This window comes from Podarcis raffonei, chromosome 2 (genome assembly GCF_027172205.1).
Source record: "Podarcis raffonei isolate rPodRaf1 chromosome 2, rPodRaf1.pri, whole genome shotgun sequence".
Classification (NCBI taxonomy): Eukaryota; Metazoa; Chordata; class Lepidosauria; order Squamata; family Lacertidae; genus Podarcis; species Podarcis raffonei.
Window position 1 is genome coordinate 123,224,076 of NC_070603.1, and position 27,901 is coordinate 123,251,976.

General features: G+C 45.7%; 1 pseudogene; it reads left to right on the top strand.

Annotated features, from left to right (window-relative positions):
- The first annotated feature begins 1,804 nt into the window (after positions 1-1,804).
- Positions 1,805-27,901, top strand: LOC128409499 (zinc finger protein 850-like; annotated as a pseudogene).

The following is a 27,901-nucleotide window of genomic DNA, read 5'->3' on the forward strand; positions in this document are numbered from 1 at the left end:
AGAGCACGCCAGGCACTTCTGTCTTCCACTGCCTCCCACAGTTTGATCAAACTCATGCTGGTAGCTTCAAGAACACCATCCAACCATCTCATCCTCTGTCATCCCCTTCTCCTTGTGCCCTCCATCTTTCCCAACATCAGGGTCTTTTCCAGGGAGTCTTCTCTTCTCATGAGGTGGCCAAAGTATTGGAGCCTCAGCTTCATGATCTGTCCTTCCAGTGAGCACTCAGGGCTGATTTCCTTAAGAATGGATACGTTTGATCTTTTTGCAGTCCATGGGACTCTCAAGAGTCTCCTCCAGCACCATAATTCAAAAGCATCAATTCTTCGGCGATCAGCCTTCTTTATGGTCCAGCTCTCACTTCCATACATCACTACTGGGAAAACCATAGCTTTTACTATGCGGACCTTTGTTGGCAAGGTGATGTCTCTGCTTTTTAAGATGCTGTCTTAAACTATCACCTGCTATTTGTCCTTGTTATCTCGAGTCACCTCTAAACTATAAATCTATCACTCACAGGTTCAGCATGGGCCGTGAACACATTCTTTCACAGATAACACCCTGTTTCTTAGTCTTAATTGCACCCTCAACAAGGAAAGCAGTTTAAGGAGAATCCTTTGATTCAGCTAATAATTCATTTTTATGCATTTATTCCACATTGGGGCAGGACCTATTTTTCTTGCATGGTGGGTTTTAAGAGGAAGGCACCCTCTTTCACCATGGGAACAGTGAAAGACTTACCCTTCAACAGCTAAATGTGAGGCTCCTTCCTGCAGATGGAGAAGATAACTTATTCACACTCTTTGAGACAGAAAGTCTGCAATGAAAGAAGCAGATACACATTCCCAGAATTCTACAGCGTTTGGCTCTCCCATAATGCTCTTCTTTAGCATGAGCCAAAGTTTTAACTTGCTAAGATTTCCCAACCTCATTACAAATTATTTATTGGTAATATGTAGATAGAGAAATTGAGGATTTTTACAATTTTATAACATGCAGATAAAATTATGTGTTGCGAAACCAGAGAGAGGAGCTGGGGGAAGTCTTGGGGGTGGGGAGGGATTTTTTTCTTTTTTAGGGGGAAATGGGGGAGAATAATGTGGATGATGTATTTTTGTTAAAATTGTTATGTTGGAATTCATAATAAAAACACGTATTTTTTTTTTTATAAAAAAGGAATTAAGGGGAAAGATGGTGTTGACCTGGAATGGTTAGAAAATTTCTGGTCTCTCCCCGAGTGCCACGGGCCCTGCTCCAAAGAGAGCTTCTCTAAAGAAAGCACAACCAAAAATCACTCCATTTTGCGTGAATAAGGAAAATGAGGAGGTGGCTACGAAACAGCAGGAGCCAGATCCTATTCCCAACCTTCTAGGGTCTCTCAGCAGCTCTAATGATGAGCAGAAAGAGGTTTGGGGCCCAGCCAGCTCAACTGCTAAGGCATCTCTTGCACTGAGACGTGGGGGCACCTACATGTAATAGCTATTCGGCTGTATTCTGCCCATGCTCTGGGGTTGCAGTTTTCAGGCTTGGGGACAGGATGGTGCCTGGTTTTTGCACCAAGTTCTATCCATAAGCCCCTCTGAGTTCAATGGGGTCCACTACTGTGCATACCATGCCATCCTTATGAAGTTTGGTGAGGTGCAAACAGATTAAATTGGAATCACTGGAGATGTTTCAAATGGGGTTTCTGTTGGGGAGGGGCTGCCCCATTTGTGCTTCTCCAGGAGCAGGGGAATATCTAGGGCAGAAGAATCCCTGCAGGGCCTCTGAGGCTCCCTTTGTTTCTTCCTCTCTCCCAGGACCCTGCAGCTTGTGGTGGCTTCTCGACTGCTCAGGAAGGATGAAAGAGACTGAATCTGTAAACCTAGCGAGGATGGAAGGGGGAAGATGGACAGTTGACCTGGTCAGGTTGTCTCCTGCATCCCTCCTCACAGCCTCTGAGCGTTCCCTCCCAGGGACTTCCGAGATATCTGGTGAGTCCCAGGGGAGGGGAGATGGGGACATGGATGGATGGGGCTGGAGAGGTACTAGGGCTTGCTCATTTTGGGGGTGGGATGAGGCAGGCAGGCGGATGGAGTTTGAGAAGGTGGGCACCTTTTTGGGCTCCTCCACCTGCCTTCCAGCGCCAATGACATCTGCAGGGAATTTGAGCTAGGAATACATCACAGCTCCCCACCCACTGTGATGTATTGGTGCCAGTACTGTGCTCTGAATACCCTACCAATGTCAGAGAATTCACTGATCCATCGCACAGCACTAGAAGCCATGATTCTTTAAATTACCTGATCCTAATTTCAGGATTGACTGCAGATGGGGCCTCTGTTTTTTGCCTTTTTCTTTTCTTTTAGGAATAACTTTTCATTTTCTTTTCAAAACAAGGATCATAATAGGGCTAATATATGATACAAATATGTAGACTGAGTCTTCTCAGTCTTCTCATATGATTCTCAAAACTAGCAGAATAAGACTTCCGGTCAGCACCAGCGACAATGGCGGATTTCCTCTGATCTCTCAGGGGAACCGCTCCGGGGATTTAGGGTCTGCCGCTGCGGCGAAAGCGGAGACCCTCTAGAAACCACAGGCAGGAGAAGCCTGTGGACCTGGGATCCGGCGTGTACCTTTTGCGCCTCCCTTGCTCGCGAGGAGACCCCTGTTTGAGGCTCCGCCGTGAGGCGGGGTGAGCAGCGCGGTGCTTCGGATCGACCGCATCGTCCCCGGAGTGAAGCCGCACAGCTGTTGTCGGAGAGCGCTGATTTCTTTCTGGACAATTCGGCTCAAAAAGTAACTACCCGTGAGTAGAACCAATTAGAAGAATTAAGATAAGGACCGAGGTTTAAAGAAGTTAAATTTTAATTGGAAATTTTTAAAGAGGAAAAGTTAATCTGGCTTTAATAGCGGGAAGGTCTAAACAGGAAGTCCACCTTCCGCTTTTGTATATAGCCTGAAGCAAAGACACTACAAGCAAAAATCCTGCAATTTTATTTTTGCAAGCCTAAATATCCGCTGTTTAAAGTATTCACCCCCTTTGGAGGAAGTAGGGGGAAACTTTGATTTGGACAATATTGGGATTTAAAACCTTCTCAGCACTGACCTGGGAACAGGCTGTCTGGATGCTAAGAAAGGATTTGAAAAAAAACTACTCCTTTTTTGGACAAATGGATGTAGACAGCTGTCTAAAAGATACAGTTTCCTCTACCCCCTCCTGCATTCAAAATGGAGATCTGCAACATTGTTTACTTCTTCTTGAAATTGAACTGGCACTTGGAAAATAGTTAAATTGTATCCCTCTAGTGGGGAAACTTTGAAACTGCTACAGGAACAAGTGCCAGCTGCAGATAAAAGCTTGGGAATCGACCTTGAACATCCAAAATGCAGACCTCTGAAGCAATAATAAATGCATTACATAAGATAAACTTTCTGTTGGAAGGGCTCCACAAGAAATTAGATCACATAATTGGGCGGGACAGTGGGGAACAGGAAAAGAATGGTCGGGAACTGGTTGAGTTGATGGAAGAAAAGGAAGAAGAGACTAAAGTAACACATGAGGCACTTTCGACTTTACAGATGCAAACTCAGTTTTACAAACCGAAGACATGTGGCAAGGACATTGCTGAGGGACAGATTGTGACAACAGGATGCCAGTTCAGATTGGTAAAATGGAAGGATCCTGTCTTACAGGGGTCTATGGACTGTTGTAATATGGACGTGGACTTGGGTTTGGAAGAGTCAGACGGACTTGGGGCCCGTGGGTTTGGAGGTATTTGGATATACCTCCTGAAAGATTACTCAAACTACAATTATAACTTTGGAAACTTGGCTGAATTACATAAAGGATGTAACTTTAACGTCAGGATGAAATACTTCAGAGATGAGTCAGTTGGTATCAAAGAGTATGAACAAAATCTGCAGAAGGGACTGGGAGGAGACTTAAGAGCCTCCGATATTAGATTCCCAGATTGAGAGACATTAGGGAATGGACGGTAAGGACAGGCAGTTTCTGGGACCAGGGGGGTGCTGAGGGGGGGAAATTTGGGAAATTCAAAGTGTACAAAATACATATTAAGTTCAAAGTTTAATGTAAAACAAACTAAAATATTTGTGAGATTGAACAACGGTGGATAGACACTTCTTGGACTTTGTATAAATGTGGTGAGAGTTTAGGTAATTACATGTGGTTGACTTGAAGCTTAAATAAGGATGAGGAAAGTATGCTAAGTATACAAACCAAATTTTGGGTAAGATGGGAGGGATTTGCTGAAATAATAATTTAAAGTGGACTACAAAAAAGGGAGGTGTGAGGAAGTCAAAGAAAGAAGCAAATGAAAGTATGATTATGGATGTCTTATTTTGTTTTTATGTATTGTTTATTGTTGGATTTTTATTTATTTTTTTGTTTTTTCATTTTTGTGTTGTTATTTGTTGTTAATGTTTGTGTTTTATCTTTGAAACTTAATAAATATTATTATAAAAAAAAATAGCAGAATAAATTTGCAGGAATATCTGTAACATATGGTTTATCATTAGTGGTCAGTGTATGAGTTCTGAGTTCATGAATTGATTTAAATCGGGGGGGGGTAGGAGAGATAGGAGAGAACAGAGCAACAGAATAATAATAATAATAATAATAATAATAATAATAATAATAATAATAATAATAATTTATTATTTATACCCTGCCCATCTGGCTGGGCCTCCCCAGCCACTCTGGGCGGCTTCCATAAAAATCAAAAATACAGTAAAATATCACACGTTAAAAACTTCCCTGAACAGGGCTGCCTTAAGATGTCTTCTGAATGTCAGGTAGTTGTTTATCTCTTTGACATCTGCTGGAAGGGCGTTCCACAGGGCGGGCGCCACTACCGAGAAGGCCCTCTGCCTGGTTCCCTGTAGCTTTGCTTCTCGCAATGAGGGAACTGCCAGAAGGCCCTCGGCGCTGGACCTCAGCGTCCGGGCAGAATGATGGGGGTGGAGACGCTCCTTCAGGTATACTGGACCGAGGCCGTTTAGGGCTTTAAAGGTCAGCACCAACACTTTGAATTGTGCTCGGAAACGTACTGGGAGCAAGTGACTGATCCATCGCGCAGCACTAGAAGCTGATCCTAAATTCTTAAACTACCTGATCCTAATTTCAGGATTGACTGCAGATGGGGCCTCTGTGAGTTACCCCGTTATCTTTTCTTTTTGGAATAACTTTTTATGCTTTTAAAAACAAGGATCATAGAACTAATAAATGATACAAATATATAGACTCATTCTTCTCACGTCATTTGTATATCTCAAAACTAGCAGAATAAATTTGCAGGAATAACATGTCGTTCCTCGCTGGTGATCAGTATATGAGTTCTGGGTTCATGAGTTGGTATAAATCGAAACAAAAAAGGGTAAACAGCGGAGAACAGAGAACATTCAACTTCGCATAGCCGAATTCCTAGTCAGGAGCTCTTGTGGCCGTTGTGCTTAGATTAAGTGTGAGTAATAGTCATTTTCCATCTTAGGTTACCAATTAAACTATCCTTATTTTTCGCTCTATCGGACGCACTTTTTCCCCTCCAGAAATGAAGAGGAAATGTTTGTACGTCCTATGGAGCGAATGCAGGCTTTCGCTGAAGCCTGGAGGGCGATAGGGGTCGGTGCGCAGCGGGGGTTGGCACTGCACACCCGGGCTTCAGGCTTCAGGCTGCTGTCCGTGAGCCTTTGGAGCCCGGCGGGAACTCCCGCCGCATTCAAAAGGCTTGTGGATAGCTGCCTCTTCTGGGGGATGGGGTCGGGGGAAGCTCAGGCTTCCCCCGCCCCAGCCCTGCAGCTAAAAACGAAGCCAAGAGAGCTAGCGGGATCCATCCCGCTAGGTGTCTTGGCTTCTGCCAAAGCCGCCCGCAGCCTCTCCCGGCTGGAGGGTTTGCGCGCGACTAAAGAGGAAGCCAAGACAGCCAGCGGGATGGATCCCGCTCACTGTCTTGGCTTCTTTGCTATTTGGGGCTGGGGTGCCCCAAACTAGGTGCGCCCTATGGTCCGGTGCACCCTATGGAGCGAAAAATACGCTATACAGAGTTGGTCTCCTCATGAAAATGAGAGGAGATTCAAAGTGAAGAAAGATATTTAGAAAAAAGTTTAAATTTAGACCAAATTTAGATTGAGGCAACAGCTGATGGGGAGTGTGCAGGTGAAGATGTTCCTGCTTGTTTCAGAGGAGGCAGGGACGTTGCTGGATCCTGACAAGAGAGCTTTTCATAAGGAAGTCAAGAAGGAGAATTGAGGGATCATGGACCCTCTCGTTAAAATTCCCTGTTAGATCATAACATCAATTTTGAAATTCCATACATACCTCTATTTCGAGGTGGCCAACTTCCAAGAGACTGCGATCTACTTGCAGAATTAAAAACTTGGAGTGATCTACCCCTGTTTTGTAGGGGTTCAGGTCAAAGTTGTTGAGCTTTTATTAGCAACTCACCAAAGGAGCGCTGGGGGGAAAACAGCCTCCAGCCTCGGTTTGTAAGCTCTGTCTTCCATTCTCCAACAATGGAGGGAGGATCCGGGAGGGGGCCAGCAATTGACTGCGATTGACCAAAACCTCGCAGGGATCAACCAGTAGATCGTGATCGACCTGTTGCACATCCCTGCTCTATTTGATGAACCACCACTATTTGGATGGAGACCAACAGCATCTGGGATTCTAACATCCACACCGTGAGCCCTGAATGGAGGGATATCAACTGTTTGTGAATATTCTTTGTCTAGTCATGCATTTTGAAACAATGACCAGGCTTGTCTGAACCACCCAGGCCTTCTTAAATGTGGGCTTGAGAGTTTTTAGGGAAGTTGAAGTAACTTCTGTCAGGTTTGTTGTTTTGGCTTCTGTTTGCATTTGATTGACCAAAGAGATGACTGACCTTGCATATGGGGTGGATTCCAGGATTGAGCCAAATCAAATCTATCCCAGATAAAAGCCAAGCAATATGTCAGTTATTACCAGGAAACAAAGGCAGTGGAAACTATTGTAAGGCCTCACATCTAACTTCAGTCCTTCCTCTATCACAAGCATTCATTAACGTTGTTCAATAATGGATGTGAAGCACGTCCCCTTCGCTCTGAGTGGAGTTGGGGTCCGGGGCAGCAATGCAGACTTAGCACAACTTACCCTAACATGGCAGTGCATTGCTGGGGGAGGGGTCAGGTGGTGGGTTTGATGGTTCTGTGTCATCTGCGCCCCGGTCGCAGTATGCTGGCAGTGTGGCCCATTGGTTTCAAGAGAGTCAGGCACCCTCAGGCGTGCTCAAGTGTTAGGGGGTTGAAGATGCCACACATCTACAATGCCATTAAGTTAGACTTCAAGGCTCTCCTCTTGAGACTGAAACGGAGCACTCTCAAGTCTCTTGGTGAGATGAGGGGCGGGGAACTTTGTTCAATAATCTGGAGCTCCATTTCTTCCTGAGGCAATAATTATCTTCTCTCTTCGTTGCAGATGGTGATGAATGGGAAGGGAAGAACAAGGGGGACCACAACAGAATCCACATATCAGAGAAATCAAATAAATATTCAGAGTATGGAGAGAACATCGGCCAGAGCTCCCAGTCCACCTCCAATCAACGAAAGAGCTTCATTCGGAGGGATAGCCTCACTTCACATGAAAGAATTCACAGAGGAGAGAAAGTGTATCACTACAGAGAATGTGGAAAGAGCTTCAATCGGAAGGACAGTCTCACTTCCCATCAAAGAATTCATACGGGGGAGAAACCCTATCAGTGCTTAGAATGTGGAAAGAGCTTTAGTCACAGATCACATCTCACTTGCCATCAAAGAATTCATACAGGAGAGAAACCCTATCAGTGCTTAGAATGTGGAAAGAGCTTTAATCAAAGCATACATCTCACGTCCCATCAAAGAATTCATACAGGGGAGAAATCCTTTCAGTGCTTTGAATGTGGGAAGAGCTTCAGTCACAGACATCATCTCACTTCCCATCAAAGAATCCATACAGGGCAGAAACCCTATCAGTGCTTGGAATGTGGAAAGAGCTTCAGTCACAATCAGAGTCTCTATTCCCATCAAAGAATCCATACAGGGGAGAAACCCTATCAGTGCTTAGAATGTGGAAAGAGCTTTAATCAAAGCATACATCTCACTTCCCATCAAAGAATTCATTCAGGGGAGAAATCCTTTCAGTGCTTGGAATGTGGGAAGAGCTTCGGTCACAGACAGAGTCTCTATTCCCATCAAAAAGTTCATACAGGAGAGAAACCACATCAGTGCTTGGAATGTGGAAAGAGCTTCAGTCACAGTCAGAGTCTCTATTCCCATCAAATAATCCATACAGGGGAGAAACCCTATCAGTGCTTTGAATGTGGGAAAAGTTTCAGTCAAAGCTCCCATCTCATAATCCATAAAAGAATCCATATAGGGGAGAAACCCTATCAGTGCTTAGAATGTGGAAAGAACTTCAGTCATAGCAGCAGTCTCGCTTCCCACCAAAGAATCCATACAGGGGAGAAACCCTATCAGTGCTTGGAATGTGGAAAGAGCTTCAGTAACAGCACCAATCTTGCTTCCCATCACAGAATCCATACAGGGGAGAAACCCTATCAGTGCTTGGAATGTGGAAAGAGCTTCAGTCACAGCTGCAGTCTCGCTTCCCACCAAAGAATCCATACAGGGGAGAAACCCTATCAGTGCTTGGAATGTGGGAAGAGCTTCAGTCAGAGAACCAATCTCGCTTCCCATCAAAGAATTCATACAGGGGAGAAACCCTATCAGTGCTTTGAATGTGGAAAGAGCTTCAGTAAGAGAACCAATCTCGCTTCCCATCAAAGAATCCATACAGGGGAGAAACCCTATCAGTGCTTTGAATGTGGAAAGAGCTTCAGTAACAGCACCAATCTCGCTTCCCACCAAATAATCCATACAGGGGGGAAACGCTATCAGTGCTTGGAATGTGGAAAGAGCTTCATTAAGAGCGACCATCTCGCTTCCCATCAAAGAATCCATACAGGGGAGAAACCCTATCAGAGCTTAGAATGTGGAAAGAACTTCAGTCAGAGCAGCAGTCTCGCTTCCCACCAAAGAATCCATACAGGGGAGAAACCCTATCACTGCTTGGAATGTGGGAAGAGTTTCAGTCAGAGAACCCATCTCACTTCCCATCAAAGAATCCATACAGGGCAGAAACCCTATCAGTGCTTGGAATGTGGAAAGAGCTTCAGTCAGAGCAGCAGTCTCACTTCCCACCAAAGAATTCATACAGGGAAGAAACCCTATCAGTGCTTGGAATGTGGGAAGAGTTTCAGTCAGAGAACCCATCTCACTTCCCATCAAAGAATCCATACAGGGCAGAAACCCTATCAGTGCTTGGAATGTGGAAAGAGCTTCAGTAAGAGCGACCATCTCGCTTCCCACCAAAGAATCCATACAGGGGAGAAACCCTATCAGTGCTTTGAATGTGGAAAGAGCTTCAGTAAGAGCGACCATCTCGCTTCCCATCAAAGAATCCATACAGGGGAGAAACCCTATCAGTGCTTAGAATGTGGAAAGAACTTCAGTCAGAGCAGCAGTCTCGCTTCCCACCAAAGAATCCATACAGGGGAGAAACCCTATCACTGCCTGGAATGTGGGAAGAGCTTCAGTCACAGTCAGAGTCTCTATTCCCATCAAAGAATCCATACAGGGGAGAAACCCTATCAGTGCTTTGAATGTGGGAAAAGTTTCAGTCAAAGCCCCTATCTCATAATCCATAAAAGAATCCATACAGGGGAGAAACCATACCAGTGCTTGGAATGTGGGAAGAGCTTCAGTCAGAGCCGCAGTCTCGCCTTGCATCACAAAATCCATACAGGGGAGAAACCCTATCAGTGCTTAGAATGTGGAAAGAGCTTCAGTCACAGCCGCAGTCTTGCTTTGCATCAGAGAATTCACACCAGAGGGAAATCTTCTTAGTGTTTGGAATGTGGGAAGGCCTTCAGTCAGAGTGCCACTCTCATGGCCCACCAAATAATTCATACAGGGTTGAAAGCATATCGGCGCATGGAATGTAGATAAAATTTCCCTCGTAAAAAAGTCAATTCAAGAACTCACAGCATGGTGAATAATAGAATGGTAGATTCGGAATCTAGTCCAACACCTGCCAACGCAGAAAAAAATCATTTCAAGCATCCATGACAGATGGCCATCCAACTTCTTCTTATAGACCTCCAATGAAGGAGAGTCCACCCCCTTCTGAGGGAGTTCCTTTTCACTGCTGGCTCTTACTATCAGAAAGTTCCTCCTGATCTTTAGGAGACATCTCCTTTTGTGTTGCTTGAATCACCTCTTCAGATTCCTTCATGACCTTGAGAAGGACTTCTGTATGTCTGAGAATGTCCAGGGCATTGGACCATGCTCTATATTTGGGGGGAAACCCATGGAGAGGAGTCTGATATAGGGCTTAAGTCGTCTAGGCATTGGTCAGATTGTCATAATTACAGACATACTTACTGGTTTGGACGGAAGTGATTCTTATTCCAGGGGAAGTGGTGACCCTGAGATTACAGGTGCTCTCACCAATATTGTTCAAAGGTCCAGTAAAACTTTGACACAGCAGACCAATACCCGCTGAGGTCAATGTATTAGGAGGTTAGGTTTAGGGCCGTGTGGTATTGCTTCATTGTATGTGGGGTCCCTATAAAGGGAACTTCTTCCTCTAGGTGGGAGGGAGACTGGTCAATTTACCATCAGTTGAATGCAACATTCAAGTCAGATTTTTAAAAACGGATTTGCAGAACAAAACTCACAGTTTGAAAGGCAGTTATTAGGCTCCAGGGTTAAAATATTATCTAAATGTTACTGGAGTGGGATACAAAGAATGAAATGATAAAATCATGAATGAGAAGCTGGGCCAGAGATGTAGGACAAAACATTGACTTTGCTTTATGGGAGCAACTGTGGAAAGTAAATTTAAGATTTACAGCTAGCTACATGCTAAGGGAAAACTTCATGAAGATGATTCAGAGGAGTCAATCAAGATCATCAAGGGTCTGAAACCAAGCCATATGAGGGGGGCTTGCGAACTTTGCTTCGGAAGCCGAACATGCTCCTGAGCTTCTGTTTTCACTGTTGCGCTGCTAATTTGCGCCCTCCCCAATTGTAATCAAAGCCTTCCATTTCCAATTGCAGTGTTCTGAGGTGTTATTTGGTGCTTTTGTTTTTGCTAAAAGTAATGGCGTTTTTATTTGGCTTTTTCATTTTTGTGACTGTGGCTTCTTCTCTGTTTTTGATTGATTGTGTGACTGCGGCAATGCATAAAAGCCCCATCCAAACAATGTCTATCATCAGTGCAGGTAAGAAAAAATAATAATTTTAATTTTAATCTAAAGTACTGTCTTCTTTCTTTTATAGTCCAGTACATTGATTATTGCTTTCATTTTATGGATCAATGATCTCGTTAGATAGTAAAATTCATGTTAAATTGCTGTTTTAGTTGTTTTTAAAAGTCTGGAATTGATTAATCTGTTTTGCATTACTTTCTTTTTTTAAAAAAAAATATTCGATTTTTTACATATATGCTTACAATTTTTAAATTTGCTGTACAATTTTTTCCTTTCCCTCCCCCCCCCCCTACCCATTGGAAGGGTTCAAACAATTATTCTCAGCCACGGGCATAGTGTCTTTAGTTTCTACCGAATGTCTTTTGTTCCAGTAGTTTTTATCCAATCAAGATAGGGGTTCTATCTGTTCCTTATTGTGGTGGACTTGACCTTCCACGTTGTTTCCTGTGACATGACTGCGACAATGTCTGACTGAATAAGTTCAACAAATAAGTATTCCATGCCTCTACTGTCTTTTCCTCTCTCTTTCCAACCTAAAGCTGTCGTTGCCTTTCCCGCTAATATCATAGCTTTGAAGGTAAACTGGTCACCTTTCTCTATTGCCATGTTTCCAAGTATACCCATTGTCATGAAATCTATTGATAGCTTCATTTTAAAAAATTCCTTAATAACCTTTAGGACTTTTTCCCAGAATTCCTTTACCTCCGGGAATTCCCAGTACATATGGGAAAACCATCCCTTGACTTGTTTACAGTGCCAACAGCTAGAATTCAATCCTGCTACCATATTAGCAAGCTGGGCTGGAGTTATGTAGCATTGTTCCATTTGCTGTTTTCTCATCTCTACTTTAATATTTCATTCCATACCTTCTTATAGTTGAATTCTGCAGTCTTGTTAATATTTCTGCAGAGTTTGATGCCTAGGTATTTTATTCTTTTAGACACCAGGCCCATTCCTGTTATGTTGTTTATTACGTTTTTTCCGGCTACATTTACATTAAAATACATTATTTCTGATTTTGTTATATTTACCCCTAATCCAGAATATTCCTCAAAATCTTTGAATATTATCTTTATTTCTTTTATCCCTTCCTTAGGATTTGTTATGATTCCAGTAATATCATCTGCAAACAAATTGATTTCCATCTCCTCTTTCCCAATCCTATAGACCTCTATCCTCCCACAGTTCCTTATCCTTTCCGCTAGTTGTGCTATAGCCATTATAAATAGGAACGGCGAAAGAGGACACCCCTGCCGAACGCCTCTGTGTATTGGGGGAGATTGGGAGTATTCCCCATTAACTCTCCCCACTGCTGTTCTTTCCTTATATAGTTCTTGTATCGCGAACCGATAAACCTCTCCTATTCCATATTTTGTCATTATTTCCCATAAAAATTCCTGTGAGAGTGTATCACATGCTTTAAAGACATCTAATTTCAGTAGCCCGAACTTTTTTACTTGTCCGTGATATTGGTCTTCTTTTATTATTTGGGGGGTGCCATAATTTTGGCGAAGATTTTATAATCTTGGTTTAATAGACTTAGAGGTCCATATGAACCTACTTCTTTAGGGTCTTTGTTTGGTTTTAAGATTACCATTATTTCTGCCTTTCTCCATGTTTCTGGGGCTTTTTTCCCTTCTAGTATACTGTTAAAAAGTTGTTGTAGTTCCGGGGCCAAAATTTCTACCATTTCCTTATAAAATTCAGCTGTAAAACCTTATGTTATGTCGTTGTTATGCAGTTTTTGTGCATAAGGTTTCATTGGGCTTTCTTGCCTTAAAGTAGCCTGGCATACATCTCGACTCACCCACACTCTTTTCCCTTGGAAACTCAATTTCCTTCAAAGTCTGGTATACCTGCTGTTGCAGCTTCTCTCTAGAAAACGTAACTATTGCATTCCTGGGGGATTTTCTCCCCTTAGGCCCTCGGCAGCAATGGGCTCGTTCCACATCTTCTGCCTTCAGACTAACTCCTTGAGTACTACTACTACTACTACTACTAATAATAATTTATTTATACCCCGCCCATCTGGCTGGGTTTCCCCAGCCACTCTGGGCGACTTCCAGCAAAACAGTAAAATACATTAACCTATTAAACATTAAAAGCTTCCCTAAATGTAGCCTTCAGATGTCTTCTAAAAGTTTGGTAGTTATTTTTCTCTTTGACATCTGATGGGAGGGCGTTCCACAGAGTGGGTGCCACTACCGAGAAGGCCCTCTGCCTGGTTCCCTGTTACTTGGCTTCTCATACCGAGGGAACCGCCAGAAGGCCCTTGGCGCTGGACCTCATGGAGGTGGAGCATAGCCAGGTTCTCAAAGTTTCTTCCAACTCTTTAGCCTGTATTTCTTCCGGAATTCCTCCCAAAATCGTATTAGCTCTTCTCTGGGGGTCCGGCAATTCTGCCCCCTGTTTAGATAGCGTAGTTACTTTTTTTCCATCTTCCTGGGCTAGCTCTTTAGCTTGAATTGCTAATTGCTTCACCCCCTTAATTTTGACTCCTTCAAGTATTACAATAATATAAATCCTAGTTAAAATATTTTAAAAGACTTCCACCGCATTCACCGCACGCCTCTTAGTTATCTTGCTCGCCTTTACATCTGTTCTTCAATCATTTCCCTTCCTTAGGTTCTTTCATAATCCGTCAAATCTTTATGTTCTCTATATTCTTAACAAGCTTAGTCTAAGCACAGGCAAACTTTCACATTTGAGCCCTGCTTGTATAAATATTCATTTAAGCATTCCCATTGTTTCTGTATTATAGTTTTGGATTTATGCCTTATTAAATCCGTCAATTTTGCTAACTCCAGGTACTCACATAGTTTACTTAACCAGTCCCCTTTTGTTGGGATATAATTTCCTTTCCAATGACTGGCTACCAACATTTTCGCTGCTGTTGTTGCACTCAGAAAGATGTTAGTTTTGTCTTTGGGGATATGCTTACTCAAGATTCCTAGTAAATATGCTTTTGCCCTCCTGATATATGATACTTTTATCATTTTTTTAATCTCTTCATGGATCATCTCCCAAAATTTTCTGATCTCTGGACATGTCCACCACATATGGTATAGAGTGCCTTTCATTCTATTACATCTCCAGCATTTATTACTATTTGATCTATTCGTTTTTGCCAGTCTGTCTGGTGCCATATACCATCTGTGGTGCATCTTCATATAATTCTCTCTTAATGAATACTAAGCTGTAAAATTTATATTTTTCCCCCAAAACTTTTTCCAATCTCCAGAATCAATTGTATATCTTAAATCCCGTTCCTACTTTAGAATATTCTCTCCTTTGACTTCTTGATCTGGGAGGACTTTATCTAATAATCTATATATTTTAGAGAGTGTTTTTTGATTATTTTGTAAAACCTCTCTTTCTAATTTTGATATTTTATTTCCCAAATCCCCTAGTTTTTATATCTTTCTCGTATGTAGCCTTAAGTTGGAAATATTCTAACTAATTTATTCCCAGTATTTTGAGTTCTTCGTATTCTTTTAATTTGATGCAGTGGTACCTCGGGTTACATACGCTTCAGGTTACATACGCTTCAGGTTACAGACTCCGCTAACCCAGCAATAGTGCTTCAGGTTAAGAACTTTGCTTCAGGATGAGAACAGAAATCGTGCTCCGGCGGTGCGGCAGCAGCAGGAGGCCCCATTAGCTAAAGTGGTGCTTCAGGTTAAGAACAGTTTCAGGTTAAGTACGGACCTCCGGAACGAATTGAAAAAAGCAAAGGATGTGTCAGGAGATAGATAATGTTCTTTCAGGAAACAGTAAACCTATTAATAAATTGTACTAAATTTAGTGTGTGTTACAGGCTTCTAAACAAAGTAGTAAATGCACAGCTTCTTTTAAACTTCTGTTGCTTCTTTTAAGTTATTCCTCTTCCATGTTACAGGTGTCTAGAGAGGATGGCCAGTGCTGAGCTTATTTCCAGTTATTTCACTTCAGCTCCTTAATTTAGCTGTTGCACCTTAATATTTTGATTCTTAAACAAGGTGGTACTTTCTGTCAGTTTCCACGCTCCTGAGGTACTTCTGACAGTATAGAAGACCCAGGGGGTCACCACACCCTTCATAACTGGTTTGGGATTCTTCTCTTTCTAGAAGATCTTTCCCTTCCTGACTTAAATGAGATCCAAGTAGACAGTATCCTCACAGCTTCTCCTTCTCCTACCGAAGCTGATGGAAGGCACTCCGGGCCACCGAGGCCGCCTGAGCCTCGAGCGACAGCAAAGGCTCCAGGAGTACCCCCAAGCTGTGAACCTGCTCCTTTGGAGGAAACGTGACCCCGTGAAGAGCAGGTGGCCTAGGGAACCACCCACTAACAGTGCCTCGGTCTTATCTGGATTGAGCTGAAGTTTGTTGGCTCTCCAGTCCATTACCGAGGCAAGACACTGGTCCAGAACTTCCACTGCCTCACCTGCAGGTGTAAAGGAGAAACAGAGCTGAGTGTCATCAGCATACTGCGGACAACGTACTCCAAACCTCCAGATAACACCACCCAGCAGTTTCATGTAGATGTTTAACAACCTGGGGGATAGGCTTGAGCCCTGCGGAACCCCACATTGAAGGTTCCATGGGGCTGAAAATCACTCCCCATGTACCACCTGGCTTACTTCTGACCTGGCTTACTTCTCAGCAGATGTGCCAACTTGAATAAAATAATAGGAGGGCCCAGGCAATCACTGTCCAGCAGAATTGATCATATGATGCCGTGCACACACACTATTTGAATGGCAGTGCCGGTTAACTTTGGGGGTGCCAGGACCCCACAAATATTTTATTGGCAAAGCCGATCAGCCCCTAGGAGTTGGCTCTTGTGCGTCAGAACCGCAAAGGGCTGGGCTGCGGATTCTTCCAACCGGATCTCTGCAACTACTGAGAAGAGTTGAGTGCTGACCATTCCTGGCTCCCTGGAGCCGTCCTTGTTTCTGCTAATAAAGAGTTAGCTTCACATGCTCTCTGTGGTTTTGGCTGGCTGGCTCTAGGATTCCATGAATCCAAACTCCCTGGAGGAAGGGGGTGCGGTGGGACTAGGACCCCCACCCCACCCCGCTTTACTTCAGATACCTGAGCAGGAGGAAGACGCCAAGGCAGCTCTGGAGCCCCTCCAGGAAATTCTCTGCCAGCGCCCCCAACCGTCCCCTGGCAATGCTTGGCTGGGCTTCCCTCCCACACCCTCTTCCTCCCAGTCTAATGGATGAGATGATGCCACAAACCCCTCACCATTTTAATGTCAATCAACTTTTTTTTGGGGGGCCCTCAAATATTTTATTTAGGTGGGGGACAACGGGACCTTGGCCCCTAGGAGTTGGCTCCTGGGCCTCTTTCCACCCCCTCCCTGGGGAGTCAACCCTGAGGGCCCTCTTTGGCGATGGGGACCCTCATCTGAAGGACAAGGGAGGTCGGGGTTCGAATCCCCACGACGGGGTGAGCTCCCGTTGCTCTGTCCCAGCTTCTGCCAACCTAGCAGTTCAAAAACATGCCAGTGCAAGTAGTTGTGGCATTTCTGTGCACTCTGGTTTTCATCATTGTACCCTGTGGCGCCAGAAGCGGTTGAGTCCTCCTGGCCACGTGACCCGGAAAAGCTGTCTGGAGACAAACGCCAGCCCCCTCGGCCTGACAGCGGAGACAAGCGCCCCAACCCCACAGTCGCCTTTGACTGGGGTCCTTTACCTTTTGAATATCCCAGTGTTATTGTGCGTGGGGGGAGGGTAATCTCCTGCGCGGGAGGGGCTTCATCCTGCCACGCAAGCCCTGCAGGTGTTGGGTTCCCACTTTGCAGCTGGATTGCATAGATCCGGGGACCAGTGAGGGCCCTTTTGGGGGGCCCCTCCCTTCCCCATCACTGCATCTTCATCTCTTTGTCCTCTCTGCCCATCCGCCTCCCTTGCTTGCTCCTCCGGGAGTCTATTTCTGCGAGTCAGGTGGGGGTACCACCCCCCCTCTATGATGGGGGGGCAGTTCTTCCTGTACTGGATCCTCAGGGATCCTGCACCTCAGCCCACAAGGCCCCTTTTCTGCAAGGTGGTTCTTTGGCCACTTCTTCCCTGCCTCTGGTTTACAGAAAGCTGCGAAATCTGCACATGCCCAGAGTGTTATGTACTGAAGATCTCACCCTGGGCCATCAGGGGAATACTGTAGATAGTTTTCACTCAGGTCCACGTCAGTTATTTTAGGCGGGAAACCCTGGGTTGTTGTTGCTACAATGTTAACAGCTGGCTGCCTATAAAAGCAGGCCGGCTGAGCTGTTTGCTGTTCAGTTTTCTGTTCCAGCTTACAAAATAAAGAGCTGCTTTGGAGAAATCGCTGTGTCGTCTGCCATGTCTACCCACTATTCTACACAGAGTATGGAGGGTTTTTAAAACTGTGGTTATGTTTGGTGTGGGGGAAGAAAGGGGGGGCGCTGTCTGCGGACAAAGGTCCAGGGGTCCTTCACCTTCGCCTTCCCTTTGGTGGGCATCGCACTTCAGTTTCCGCAAAGGGGCCCCGGGGGGTGCAGGGCAGGGGAGCATCTCTTGGCCCCCCAGGAAAAGAGAAACGTGGGGGGGGAGAGACTTCCAGGATGTGCCCTGCCGGTGGGTCCCAGGGAAGGCGCTTCCAGGAAAGGCGCTTTAACATTCAGGTTTTTAGTCATTTCAAAGTAGGGATCCAGATGCACACGGCAGAATGGTAACGGGGAACCCCCACCTCCCTTGTCGTCACTCTGCATAAGATGGGGGGGGGCCTTGATGCAGAGTCCTTGGCCCAGATGGAGAAGGGAGGGCAGCCCCTAGAGCGCAGAAGCAGGCAGGGAGAGGGAGGGAGGGAGGGAGGGGCGGTCTGGGTGCCCTCGGCTTGCCAAGGGTTAAAAGGAGCAGAGCGGGATTCCTAGAGAGGACAGGAAGGGGAGGGCGGGGGAGGGCAAGGTCCTCCCGAACAGAAGCCCCTCCCTGCCCAGTCCCTTCCTGCGAGCAAAGAGGAGGCTGCTTTGTTCTCTCTGCTTTGCAAAAACTTCCTCGGTGCCCCTCCTGGAATCTGGTGAGTCTCTTCTCTCTTCCCCCTCGGGGTGCAGCGGGGAGAAGGGGGTCCCAGGGCTGCAAGGGAGGAGGCAACCCCCCCGTTCAGCTCATGCATGGGGGGGAGACCCCCAAGTCAGGGAGCAGAGGGTCCTGCCCCCAGTTCCTCTCTGCCGTGCCAGGGAGGGGCTGAGTGTCCAGCAGGTCTGCAACTCTGTTCTTCCTTTGGATCAAGATGCTGCCTTCCTTTGGGGGGGGGGAGTCTTTGGGGCAACAAAAGGAGGGCATGCAAATAAGCCCCCTTCAGACTGAGGGGAAAGTCGCATTTCTTGACAAAAATAAGCGTCCATGGAATCCGAGGAAGGAGAAGCCCTGTGGAGTGGAGAGATACAGCCCCCGCCCCCAAGTGTGGAGACTGGAGGGGAGACCCTCTCCCACGATCTACCCGAATACAATTCCCAGAGTTCCCTGGCAAGAAGGGGGGATTGGAGACCACCCTGGGAATTGCAGTCTTTGGGCAGCAGGGCTGAAGCTGTCTCCTTGCACCTCTCAGGGTCCTGAACCAATTCTGGCTCCCAGGATTCTTGAGAGGAGTCCCTAGGGCAGGTGAGATCTGGTTTCCAACCTTGTTAAACATCTGCCCCCTCCCAGCAGAGCAAGTGCACAGACTGGCACGTGCCACTCTTGGGAGCAGGAGCTGCATCCAGCCTTGCTCAGCTCAATATGTTTAGGAAGACCATGCCCCTCCTGCCCTGGCAAGGCACTGGGGTGAAGCTGCCACCGCCATCAAAATCTTGTGCGAATAATAATAATAACAATAATCTTTACCTGCCACCCATCTGACTGGGTTTCTCCAGACACTCAGGGCAGCACATATAAAAACATAATAAAACATCAAACATTAAAAACGTCACGATACAGGGCTGCCGTCAGATGTGTCCTAAAAGTTGTGTGGTTCTTTATTTCCTTGACATCTGATGGTAGCGTGTTCCACAGGGAGGGCGCCACTACCAAGAAGGCCCTCAGCCTGCTTCCCTGTAACTTCTCTTCTTGCACTGAGGGAACCGCCAGAAGGCCCTTGGTGCTGGACCTCAGTGTCCAGGCTGAACGATGGGGGTGGATATGCTGCTTCGGGTATCCTGGGCCGAGGCCATTTAGGGCTTTAAAGGTCAGCACCAACACTTTAAATACTGCTTGGAAACATACTGGGAACCAATGTAGTTCCTTTAGCAGCGGTCTTACATGGTTCCAGCAGCCACTCCCAGTCACCAGTCTAGCCTCCGCATTCTGCAGAACACTAAGTGAATGACACAGAGGTTGCTGCAGACTAAAGTTAGAAAAGCTTTAATTGCTACAAATGGCATAAGGAAACATGATATGGAATTAAGGGAAAAGGTGGTGTTGACCTGGAGTGGTTACAAAATTTCTGGTCTCTCCCCGAGTGCCACGGGCCCTGCTCCAAAGAGAGCATCTCTAAAGAAAGCACAACCAAAAATCTCTCCATTTTGCGTGAATAAGGAAAATGAGGAGGTGGCTAAGAAACAGCAGGAGCCAGATCCTATTCCCAACCTTCTAGGGTCTCTCAGCAGCTCTAATGATGAGCAGAAAGAGGTTTGGGGCCCAGCCAGCTCAACTGCTAAGGCATCTCTTCCACTGAGACGTGGGGGCACCTACATGTAATAGCTACTCGGCTGTATTCTGCCCATGCTCTGGGGCTGCAGTTTTCAGGCTTGGGGACAGGATGGTGCCTGGTTTTTGCACCAAGTTCTATCCATAAGCCCCTCTGAGTTCAATGGGGTCTACTCTCAGTCACTACTGTGCAGACCATGCCGGCCTTAAAAAGTGGGGTGAGGTGCAAACAGTTTAAGTTGGAATCACTGGAGATGTTTCAAATGGGGTTTCTGTTGGGAAGGGGCTGCCCCATTTGTGCTTCTCCAGAATCAGGGGAATATCTAGGGCAGGAGAATGCCTGCAGGGCCTCTGAGCCTCCCTTTGTTTCTTCCTCTCTCCCAGGACCCTGCAGCTTGTGGCGGCTTCTCGACTCCTCAGGAAGGATGAAAGAGACTGAATCTGTAAACCTAGCGAGGATGGAAGGGGGAAGATGGACAGTTGACCTGGTCAGGTTGTCTCCTGCATCCCTCCTCACAGCCTCTGAGCGTTCCCTCCCAGGGACCTCCGAGAGATCTGGTGAGTGCCAAGGGAGGGGAGATGGGGACATGGATGGATGGGGCTGGAGAGGTATCGGGGCTTGTGTATCATTCGTGCACACTCCCCCACCTCTCCAGTCTGCCTTCCAACTCCGTCAAGACCCGGCTGAGGGGGGTGGGGTGCGTCGAAACTTTTTCAGAACATAAAGAAACAAAAACAGTAGTTTGCTGCCCCCACTTCCTTATCTTAGAACAGCCCTGAAAAGTAACCTAAGGAAGGAGATTATTCTCCAGTTTTTCCAGACTGCCCCACACTGTGTCACTTTTCTGTGTCACAGACAGAAATCCACCAGGCTCTGGTAGGTGACTAAGTGGTCAGGTACTGGTTTGGCTTCCCCGGCAGAAAGGCATAAAAGACAGTAACAGGGAAAAATCCTTTTTCCAGAATTTTTTAAAAACCAAGATTATTCAAATTTTTCAATATCACTAACTACAGAACATACAACGAGAATGAAAGTGTGAAACAGAACTGTTCTCCGCATCCCTGGCATCAGGGCAAGTCCTCTTTGCAAGACAATGGTCTCACATGGCAAGGTATGTTAGGGAATTGCAAGTTGGCTTCCTTAGGTTTTATCCCTTTTGAACCCACGTGGATTCAAAACTCAAAAGCCAATCAGTTCTTTAGATTAATTAGCAACTCGCCAATGGTTAGATAGAACAATAACTCAGGCTTCTTAGGAGCCTCGACAGCCAAATCCTGTTTATCAAAAGGCCTTGAAGATGAAAAGCATTCCCAAAGCCAGACCAGATTCTTTGAGTTGTAAATTAAGCTTCATAACCTTTTTCACACAGACAGGGCATCTAAGATAGCCAGGTGTCAAGACTACAAATCAGCTAGGAACCTCCTTCCTGCAGATGGAGAAGATAACTTATTCACACTCTTTGAGACAGAAAGTCTGCAATTAAAGAAGCAGATACACATTCCAAGAATTCTACAGCGTTTGGCTCTCCCATAATGCTCTTCTTTAGCATGAGCCAAAGTTTTAACTTGCTAAGAGCCAGTGTGGTGTTCTGGTTAAGAGCGGTATTCACCTAATCTGGTGAACCGGGTTCGCGTCTCCGCTCCTCCACATGCAGCTGCTGGGTGACCTTGGGCCAGTCACACTTCTCTGAAGTCTATCAGCCCCACTCACCTCACAGGGGGTTTGTTGTGGGGGAGGAAGGGAAAGGAGAATGTTAGCCGCTTTGAGACTCCTTCGGGTAGTGATAAAGCGGGATATCAAATCCAAACTCCTCCTCCTCCTCCTCTTCTTCTTCTTCTTCGATTTCCCAACTTCATTACAAACTCTTTATTGGTAATATATAGAGATAAATTGAGGATTTTTACAATTTTATAACATGCAGATAAAATTATGTGTTGCGAAACCAGAGAGAGGAGCTGGGGGAAGTCTTGGGGGTGGGGAGGGATTTTTTTCTTTTTTAGGGGGAAATGGGGGGGGGATAATGTGGATGATGTATTTTTGTTAAAATTGTTATGTTGGAATTCCTAATAAAAACATGTACTTTTTTTTAAAAAAAAGGAATTAAGGGAAAAGATGGTGTTGACCTGGAGTGGTTAGAAAATTTCTGGTCTCTCCCCGAGTGCCACGGGCCCTGCTCCAAAGAGAGCTTCTCTAAAGAAAGCACAACCAAAAATCACTCCATTTTGCGTGAATAAGGAAAATGAGGAGGTGGCTAAGAAACAGCAGGAGCCAGATCCTATTCCCAACCTTCTAGGGTCTCTCAGCAGCTCTAATGATGAGCAGAAAGAGGTTTGGGGCCCAGCCAGCTCAACTGCTAAGGCATCTCTTGCACTGAGACGTGGGGGCACCTACATGTAATAGCTATTCGGCTGTATTCTGCCCATGCTCTGGGGTTGCAGTTTTCAGGCTTGGGGACAGGATGGTGCCTGGTTTTTGCACCAAGTTCTATCCATAAGCCCCTCTGAGTTCAATGGGGTCTACTCTCAGGTCACTAGTGTGCAGACCATGCCAGCCTTAAGAAGTGGGGTGAGGTGCAAACAGATTAAGTTGGAACCACTGGAGATGTTTTAAAAGGGGTTTCTGTTGGGAAGGGGCTGCCCCATTTGTGCTTCTCCAGGAGCAGGGGGATATCTAGGGCAGGAGAATCCCTGCAGGGCCTCTGAGGCTCCCTTTGTTTCTTCCTCTCTCCCAGGACCCTGCAGCTTGTGGTGGCTTCTCGACTCCTCAGGAAGGATGAAAGAGACTGAATCTGTAAACCTAGCGAGGATGGAAGGGGGAAGATGGACAGTTGACCTGGTCAGGTTGTCTCCTGCATCCCTCCTCACAGCCTCTGAGCGTTCCCTCCCAGGGACTTCCGAGATATCTGGTGAGTCCCAGGGGAGGGGAGATGGGGACATGGATGGATGGGGCTGGAGAGTTACTGGGGCTTGCTCATTTTGGGGGTGGGATGAGGCAGGCAGGCGGATGGAGTTTGAGAAGGTGGGCACCTTTTTGGGCTCCTCCACCTGCCTTCCAGCGCCTTTGACATCTGCAGGCGATTTGAGCCAGGAATACGTCACAGCTCCCCGGCCACCGCGATGTATTGGTGCCAGTACTGTGCTCTGAATGCCCTACCAATGTCAGAGAACTCACTGATCCATTGCGCAGCACTAGAAGCCATGATTCTTTAAATTACCTGATCCTAATTTCAGGACTGATTGCCGATGGGGCCTCTGTGTTTTGCCTTTTTCTTTTCTTTTAGGAATAACTTTTCCTTTTCTTTTAAAAACAAGGATCATATAAGGCTAATATATGATACAAATATGTAGACTAAATAAATTTGCAGGAATAACATGTCGTTCCTCGTTGGTGATCAGCGTATGAGTTCTGGGTTCATGAATTGGTATAAATTGAAACAAAAAAGGGTAAACAGCGGAGAACAGAGAACATTCAACATCGCATAGCCGAATTCCTAGTCAGAAGCTCTTGTGACTGTCGTGCTTAGATTAAGTGTGAGTAATAGTCATTTTCCATCTTCTGTTACCAATTAAACTATACAGAGTTGGTCTCCTCATGAAAATGAGAGGAGATTCAAAGTGAAGAAAGATATTTAGGAAAAGGTTTAAATTTAGACCAAATTTAGATTGAGGCAACAGCTGATGGGGAGTGTGCAGGTAAAGATGTTCCTGCTTCTTTCAGAGGAGGCAGGGACGTTGCTGGATCCTGACCAGAGAGCTTTTTCTAAGGAAATCAAGAAGGAGAATTGAGGGATCATGGACCCTCTCGTTAAAATTTCCTGTTAGATCATAACATCAATTTTGAAATTCCATACATACCTCTATTTCAGGGGTGGCCACCTTCCAAGAGACTGCGATCTACTCACAGAATTCAAAACTTGGAGTGATCTACCCCTGTTTTGTAGGGGTTCAGGTCAAAGTTGTTGAGCTTTTATTAGCAACTCACCAAAGGAGCGCTGGGGGGAAAACAGCCTCCAGCCTCGGTTTGTAAGCTCTGTCTTCCATTCTCCAACAATGGAGGGAGGATCCGGGAGGGGGCCAGCAATTGACTGTGATTGACCAAAACCTCGCAGGGATCAACCAGTAGATCGTGATCGACCTGTTGCACATCCCTGCTCTATTTGATGAACCACCACTATTTGGATGGAGACCAACAGCATCTGGGATTCTAACATCCACACCGTGAGCCCTGAATGGAGGGATATCAACGGTTTGTGAATATTCTTTGTCTAGTCATGCATTTTGAAACAATGACCAGGCTTGTCTGAACCACCCAGGCCTTCTTAAATGTGGGCTTGAGAGTTTTTAGGGAAGTTGAAGTAACTTCTGTCAGGTTTGTTGTTTTGGCTTCTGTTTGCATTTGATTGACCAAAGAGATGACTGACCTTGCATATGGGGTGGATTCCAGGATTGAGCCAAATCAAATGTATCCCAGATAAAAGCCAAGCAATATTTCAGTTAATATCAGCCAACAAAGGCAGTGAAAACTATTGTAAGGCCTCACATCTAACTTCAGTCCTTCCTTTATCACAAGCATTCATTAACTTTGTTCAATAATGGATGTGAACCACGTCCCCTTCGCTCTGAGTGGGGTTGGGGTCCGGGGCAGCGATGCAGAGTTAGCACGACTTACCCTAACATGGCAGTGCATTGATGGGGGAGGGGTCAGGTGGTGGGTTTGATGGTTCTGTGTCATCTGCGCCCCGGTCACAGTATGCTGGCAGTGTGGCCCATTGGTTTCAAGAGAGTCAGGCACCCCTCAGGCGTGCTCAAATGTTGGGGGGTTGAAGATGCCGCACATCTACAATGCCATTAATTTAGACTTCAAGGAAGTCCTCTTGAGGCTGAAACGAAGCACTGTCAAGTCTCTTAGTGAGTTGGGGGGGCGGGGAACTCTGTTCAATAATCTGGAGCTCCATTTCTTCCTGACGCGATAATTATCTTCACTTCATTGCAGATGGTGATGAATGGGAAGGGAAGAACAAGGGGGACCATAACAGAATCCACATATCAGAGAAATCAAATAAATATTCAGAGTATGGAGAGAACATCGGCCAGACCTCCCAGTCCACCTCCCATCAACGAAAGAGCTTCATTCGGAGGGATAGCCTCACTTCACATGGAAGAATTCACAGAGGAGAGAAATTGTATGACTGCAGAGAATGTGGAAAGAGTTTCAATCGGAAGTACAGTCTCACTTCCCATCAAAGAATTCATACGGGGGAGAAACCCTATCAGTGTTTGGAATGTGGAAAGAGCTTCCGTCACAGCAGTAGTCTCACTTACCATCAAAGAATTCATACAGGGGAGAAACCCTTTCAGTGCCTGGAATGTGGGAAGAGCTTCAGTTGCAGCTCAAGTCTCACTTCCCATCAAAGAATTCATTCAGGGGAGAAATCCTTTCAGTGCTTGGAATGTGGAAAAAGCTTCAGTCAGAGGCAGGGTCTCACTTCCCATCAAAGAATTCATACAGGGAAGAAACCATATCAGTGCTTCGAATGTGGGAAGAGCTTCTGTCACAGCCATAGTCTCACTTCCCATCAAAGAATTCATACAGGGGAGAAACCCTATCAGTGCTTGGAATGTGGGAAGAGCTTCAGTCGAAAAGACAGTCTCACTTTGCATCAAAGAATACATACAGGGGAGAAATCCTATCAGTGCTTGGAATGTGGGAAGAGCTTCGGTCAAAAGTCCAGTCTCACTTCGCATCAAAATGTTCATACAGGGGAGAAATCCTATCAGTGCTTGGAATGTGGGAAGAGCTTCACCCACAGTCGGAGTCTCTATTCCCATCAAAAAGTTCATACAGGAGAGAAACCACATCAGTGCTTGGAATGTGGAAAGAGCTTCAGCCACAGCCACAGTCTCACTTTGCATCAAAGAATCCATACAGGGGAGAAACCCTATCAGTGCTTTGAATGTGGGAAGAGTTTCAGTCAAAGCCCCCATCTCATAATCCATAAAAGAATCCATACAGGGGAGAAACCATATCAGTGCTTGGAATGTGGGAAGAGCTTCAGTCAACGCCCCCATCTCATAATCCATAAAATAATCCATACAGAGGAGAAACCATATCAGTGCTTGGATTGTGGAAAGAGCTTCAGTCACAGACAACATCTCACTTCCCATCAAAGAATTCATACAGGGGAGAAACCCTATCAGTGCTTGGAATGCGGAAAGAGCTTCAGTCACAGCCAAAGTCTCACTTCCCATCAAAGAATCCATACAGGGGAGAAACCCTATCAGTGCTTGGAGTGTGAAAAGAGCTTCAGTCACAGGCAGAATCTCACTTCCCATCAAAGAATCCATACACGGCAGAAACCCTATCAGTGCTTCGAATGTGGGAAGAGCTTCCGTCACAGCCATAGTCTCACTTCCCATCAAATAATCCATACAGGGGAGAAACCCTATCAGTGCTTGGAATGTGGGAAGCGCTTCAGTCACAGGCAGAATCTCACTTCCCATCAAAGAATCCATACAGGGCAGAAACCCTATCAGTGCTTGGAATGTGAAAAGAGCTTCAGTCAGAGCCACAGTCTCACTTCCCATCAAAGAATTCATACAAGAGAGAAAACCTCTTAGTGTTTGGAATGTGGGAAGAGCTTCAGTCAGAATGCCACTCTCATGGCCCACCAAATAATTCATACAGAGTTGAAAGCATATCAGCGCATGGAATGTGGATAAAATTTCATTTGTAAATAAGTCAATTCAAGAACTCACAGCAGGGTAAATAATAGAATGGAAGATTCGGAATCTAGTCCAACCCCCGCCCATGCAGAAAAAAACTCATTTCAAGCATCCATGACAGATGGCCATCCAACTTCTTCTTAAAGACCTCCAATGAAGGAGAGTCCACCCCCTTCTGAGGGAGTTCCTTTTCACTGCTGGCTCTTGCTATCAGAAAGTTCTTCCTGATCTTTAAGAGAAATCTCCTTTTGTGTTGCTTGAATCACCTCTTTAGATTCCTTCAAGACCTTGAGAAGGACTTCTGTAAGTCTGAGAATGTCCAGGGGACTGGACCATGCTCTATATTCAGGGGGGAACCCATGGAGAGGAGTCCCATATAGGGCTTAAGTCATCTGGGCATTGGTCAGATTGTCATAATTACAGACATACTTACTGGTTTGGACGGAAGTGATTCTTCCAGGGGAAGTGGTAACTGTGAGATTACAGGTGCTCTTGCCAATATTGTCCAAACGTCCAGTAAAACTTTGACACAGCAGAGTGAATGTTTACCCGCTGAGGTTGATGTATTGGGAGGTTAGATTTAGGGCCGTGTGGTATTGCTTAATTGTATGTGGGGTCCCTATAAAGGGAACTTCTTCCTCTAGGTGGGAGGGAGACTGGTCAAGTTACCATCAGTTGAATGCAACATTTAAGTTAGATTTTAAAAAATGGATTTGCAGAACAAAACTCACAGTTTGAAAGCTTGCTATATGCTAAGGGAAAACTTCATGAAGATGATGCAGAGGAGTCAATCAAGATTATCAAGAGTCTGAAACCAAGCCTTCTGAGGAGGGCTTGAAGGAACTGGGGGGGGGGGGCGGGGGCGGCGTATCCATTTCAAGTGAAGTTTGCCGAAATCTACGCTTGCGACATGGGATGCCATATGTCGAGATTTTCCCGGACATTTCAGCAATTTCCGCCCAGACGCTGTTTACAATTCTGGATGTATGGCAACCATGTCTATATACAGTGGTACCTCGGTTTTCAAACAGCTTAGTTCCTGAACAACTTTGAACTCGAATGCTGCAAACCTGGAAGTCAGTGTTCCAGTTTGCGAACTTTGCTTCGGAAGCCGAACGTGCTCCTGAGCTTCTGTTTTCACTGTTGCGCTGCTAATTTGTGTCCCCCTGCATTGGAATCAAAGCCTTCTTCCTTCTGTTTTCACTGTTCTGCTGCTAATTTGCACCCCCCCATTGTAATAAAAGCCTTCCATTTCCAA